Source organism: Lolium rigidum, chromosome 1, assembly GCF_022539505.1.
Source record: "Lolium rigidum isolate FL_2022 chromosome 1, APGP_CSIRO_Lrig_0.1, whole genome shotgun sequence".
NCBI lineage: Eukaryota > Viridiplantae > Streptophyta > Magnoliopsida > Poales > Poaceae > Lolium > Lolium rigidum.
Genome location: NC_061508.1, coordinates 100113867 through 100119866, shown reverse-complemented (window position 1 = coordinate 100119866; position 6000 = coordinate 100113867).

The window sequence follows — 6000 nt, the reverse complement described above, 5'->3', positions numbered from 1 at the left end:
TCTTCTTCAGCACATATTCACATATCCATGATCACCATATGGATGGCAAGCTTCAAGCAACTGATCTCTTCGACATGGCTCATCTTGAACTTGCACTTCATTTATTCATTCTTCATCATGTTGATGTCTTGAAGTTAAGCTTGAGGTCTCACTTCATCTTCATCTTCAAGACATACTTGACACTTGATATTCTTGATGAATTTCTTCTTATTGCAACCTTGAAGCCAACATATGGTTCAAGCATTTCCTATGGACAAGTCCTACAAATATAACTCAATGCAAACATTAGTCCATAGGGATTGTCATTAGTTACCAAAACCACACATGAGGGCTCCAAGCACTTTAAATCTCCTCCATTTTGGTAATTTATGACAATCTCTTTGAGAGGGTTTATATAAGGAATTTAAGTAACAAACAAGTTGAATACATAGAGCAAACTCCCCCATAATATATGCATGTGTGAATGAACTTGAATTTTATTGCATACATTGGCATTCAAAGCCTAGTGGAGTTTCCTCTAAATATTCATCTATGCAAAGAAACAAGATGCAATGCAAAAAAAGACACATGCTTAAGAAGGCACATGCTTAAGCATAAAGCAAAGACATAATCAAATTCCCTTAAACCCTCTAAAACTTCTTCCCCGTTGGAACCAATTGATGAAATGGGTGAAAATTTTAGAAGGCCAATATAGTGAGAGTTCCTCCATACCGTGTGCATTTCTCACAAATTGAGTGGAATCAAATACACGTATCCAATGACAAATATTCAGAAGGAAACACACTAACAAAGTCAAGACGCTTCAACAAATGAAGCAAGCAATCAAATGAACCACAAAGAAGATACCAAAAGAAAGATAGATATTGTGATAAGATCAAGAAGATTGCTCTAAATAATATGAGGAACCTCCCCAAGGTTTGTGCACAAAATAGACAACTTGAATTGGAATATGGGTGCACAAACATGGAATCATCACTCCCATAATATCATTCAAAGCAAAATGTACCAAGTGAAATAAACTCTTATGATCAATGAAAAAATGTACTTTAAGTAAAATTAGGAAGATCCCCAAGGTACATGCATAAATTAAAATATTGCATTTGAATACAATATGCATAGCATGGAATCCTCACTCCCTCGTTACCATTTAAAACCCAAACATTTGCAATAGATCATGATAGAAAATTAAGCTTAACACTTGCAACAAACAAATAGTTGAGCAACAAATATGATGCACCATAATAAAAGGCTCAACCAAGAGGATATGTGAAAGGCATGACAAAGCATATTATAGGACTATTACAAGGATGAGAACAAAAGAATCATCATAGTCTTCAATGGATTGTATTTGCTTAGCATGACCAATCAACACGCAAAAAAATAAATAAGATATCAAATGGAGATGTATCATCTCTTATGTGTATAATTTCTCTATGTGGAAAATATCACGAAGATGTTTATTCACAAAGAAACATGCACACACAAAATATATACACAACAAATAACATGATATCCAAGACGAAGTCATGCAATATACCAATAAGAACTTTTTTCTTAATAGCATGGCCAAAGGCTCAATTTAGCTTATTCTACATTCATGAACTTCAACCACAAACACATAAAATACATCACAAATATCAACAAGGGATAGAACATAGTTGGGATGCTTTGAGAAAGGTAACAAGTATCACAAACGAGGATATATACCAAAATAAATAACTCAAATTGCACTTTCATTGATATTGCACATGTGAGAGGCTTGAGGAATTGATATGCACTAAAGTTGCTAGATAGGTATTGTCGGGGTGGATGCATCACGAGCATGATTTTATATACTTCCCAACATATGGGCACATCTCAATTTACTCACATTTGCAATAAAGAGATTTCATTAAAATCTTTGCAAGAATCATAATATTTGCAAATCAAGAGATTCATGCCAAGATGCAACCACACGGTTGGATGCTAGAAAAATGTGCATGATAAGATACTTGTTACCAAGATAGCATTGGTGTGGAGGTAGTAAATATGAGTTTGTTGACCATCCTAGCTTGCCTCAAATTACCATTGAGTCACCACTCCTTCCTAAGAGTGAGACAAGCATCCAATGCATCTCCATTGTACCTAACACAAAGGTAAGTACAATGTGGTCCCCAAACTAATTGGGTCCAAAGTAGTTAGACACACTACAATATATAGAACAAACTCCAGATAACTATGTACATATAGATATGAAAATGAATTTCATGCACATCTTAGTCAAATAGGATTTGATGGAGTTTTACCCTATATATTGGATCAAAGAAAGTAACACATGTCATAATATATACATATATTAAATATGCATGCACAAGACTTTCAAGAGCCAAAGGAAGATACAATTTGTACAAAAATCCAATTAAATCAAGAAACAATGGTTGTCCAAATTATATCAAAGAATCAAATCAATACAAGATTGACTCCAAAGACTTATCTTATTACAAGAAGCTAATTAAACCCAAATACAAGGAATGAGATAACCAACTTACAAAGAGAGCAATGTTCCAACAAATAAGCCAAACCCTCACACTTTTCATGATGGCACAAAGTACCAAAAAGAAAAGGTTTGTCTTCCAAAATCAAATACTTGATAATGATCAAGCGATGTTATGATAGGATCATAAAATTAGCATTCAAACAAATAGATGAGAGCTCCCCCAACATTAGTGCATTATTTAGGATTTTGCATTTGAACGTGAAATACACAAGAGTGGGATCATCACTCTACCCATATCTAATAAAATGCTAAGAGAGTTCAAGAAAACAAATTAGATCCATAACATGCAAGAAAGACACATGGGAGTCAAAGGAAAAAAACAATTTCATGGCAATAAATAAGGCAATTAAACACAAGAGCCAATGTAAAGATGATCAATAAATATCTACCTCATAATAGATTTCCAATTGTCCTAAGACAAGTGGTATTAGGAAATATTTCCCGGTGGTAGTTTGCAAGTATATCCAAGATCATATTTACAACAAATAAAACATATGGCAAAAGATAGGAATTAAACACCATGCAAAGAGAGTTTCTTGATAGCTTCAACTAGTCATACCAACATGCAAAGCAATTAATAGCATAACTTGAAGCACATGGTTTCCCAAAAGTGTATTGAGGGACACGTTATGAAAAATCATGCCAAGAAAAGCTCTCACAAATAAGATCCACAAAGATATTAGCAATGAATCCATTTAAACAAATTGTAACTTGTTTCAGCAAACATGCCACATAGGAGAGAGATAATTTACAATATCAACTCTATGTGACACATCCTCAAATGTTCACATTTTCTAGGCTTGCAATAGGCCCAAAGCTTATTACTACCCCATATATAATGTGGTAAGGAATTTATTTTCACAAGAGGCAAATAAGATCCAATTAGAGATAATTAATGGACATTAGAATTTGAATTTCTCATGAGGATGACATACCACATAGGGACTAGATAATCTTGCAATATAAATTCTAAGTGGTATTCCTCATCTACACACATTTTTAGGATTGTGATATGCCCAAAGGCATATCACTCCCCCATAGTGGGATAGTCCATTAATCACTCACAAGAGCCATGTAAGATACAACAAGATGCAAAGAGGATACAACACAAACATGAATACATGGTGTGCAACCCAACATACACATGGTGTGCAACCCAACATACACATGGTGTGCAACCCAACATACACAGACTTGATTTCTCAAGATAAAGCAAGTAGGAAGCACAACATATACAAGCATATGCAAGATACAAAACCAACACATGCAAAGGGACGAGTAAATTTCCGTGTAAATAAGTTGAGCACATGCTACCGCAAGGGAGAAACATTGGAAATATGATAGAAGTGAGATAATCCAAATGACTTGGCTTGTGACAATATAATTAATGAAGGTCCCATAATTCTTCATAATGTAGCCAAATATCCAATGTCCTCCAACAACACCTATTGATCAAGTTTTAGCTTGTTGGTCCCCATTGGGTCCTAAGAGGTTAGTCACAATAGGTTTGACAACCCAAAAGGTTCTTTTCTTGAAACCACTTTGAGCACCAACATATTTGGCAAACACATTGCCAACCTCATCCTTGCGAATAGAATAAACATCAGCAATTATGATAGGGTTGGATGAGGTACCATTGGTGCAAAAGGAGGAGATGTAGCCCTTATCACGACATATGTAGCAAGTTCTTCTCTTCTCCTTCTTCTCACTTCATTTCTCCACAACGGGAGCATTAGCATGATTCTTCTTGGGAAGTGGAATTTCTTCAACTTGAGTTTGCATATGAGTTTGAGCTTGAGGCCGCTTCCCTTTTTTCTTCTTCTTCAACGGGCAAGATCTAACATGGTGCCCTTCAATTTTGCACTTGAAGCAAACAATCTTGGCCGGGTCTTTTACTTGTACTTGCCCCTTATTCTTCTTGTTGTTGCATTTGAATCCAAGTCCACTCTTGTCATTGGGGGATTGTTGCACACCAAACATCGTGTCAAGTTTGCGTTTCCCTTCATGACTCTTTACCAAGTCGTTCTTCAAAGAAGTGACTTGTGCCTTGACATCTTTGATTTCCTCTACATGGTTAGTAACAACACAAGTAATAGAGGAAGTAGACGCTTCATTGTCAGAGCAACAAGACAAGGAAAGTAATTCATCACAAGATTTAGCAATACTATGAGTGGATGAATTACTAGGAATAGCACATAGCAATGTAGCATTTTGAGTAGTAGTGCTAATATCCACATGAGGCTCACAAAGATGTTGTCTTTGACATAATAGCATCATAAGCTAGCTAACTTTAGCCTATCACGGGAAGCTAGATGATCCTCATGGAGTGAGAAAGCTTTCCATGATTTTATTCCAATTTCCCATAATGCTAGTTAGCAATTCAAGTTGAGCCCTTAGCTCATCATTCTCCTTCAATATAGACACTTCACAAGAGGTAGAGTTAGTAGCACAAGCATCATCATTAATAGCAATAGGAGAAGGAAAGTTGGCATGCTCTTTTAGATAAGAAGCTTTAAGTTTCTCATGCGACTCGGTGAGTTTGGTGAGCGCACTCTCAATGACCCTTGAGCCTTTTTTGAGTTGCTCAAAATCCTCAAGGATTTTAGCATTAACAAACACAAGCTTATCATTTTTTTAGCTTTATCTCATTTGCAACCTCAAGAGCTCTATCATGGTTTTCCTTTTCTCTAGACAACTCTAGAGCAAAGGTCTCCTCAAGAGCTTCCTTGGTGGTTTGTTCTTCTTCAAGTTCATCCTTTAGGGATGCCAATTCATCGGCATACTCACGTTCAAGGGCGCCCATTTTACAGTAGTGTTCTCACGTATCCAAATAATTTTTTGGCTCTCAATAGCAATAGTCAAGATTTCAAAGAAGTGAGAGCAAGCAATTTTATCTTTGCAAAGAACACGATATACATTCCTACTCTTATCGCGTAAAGAGGCAACCCAATCATCTTCTTCATAATCATCCTCATCCTTATCAACACGAGAAATATTAGGTTCCATGGTAGGAGATACCGTGAACCCTTGGCCATAAGGCATATATTAGAACCGTGAGATAAAGATGAAGAGTTACTTGAGGGTCCATTCAAGATCTTGTCCTGACCAATAAAATCTTCGGTTTCCTCTACATTGTTAGTCACACAACAACTAGAGGAAATATATGCATTTTTATCATGGCCCCAAGACAAAGCAAGCATATCATCATGAGATTTGTTTAAGCAATTCACACATGATATGCAAGGACTATCAACACAAGCATGTATGCCATTTATAGTGCTAGAAGTGTTTAAGTCCAAATATGAAGCATTGCAATGAGATAGAGATGAAGGATCATCAATGGTAAGCTCAATATCAACATTGCAATTTTCATCACCACTGACCATATCATTACCTTGTGTCTTGCCACACATTAGTGAAGTGGATGAAGATGAGAACTCATCACGGCCGGAAGTGGAAGCAAT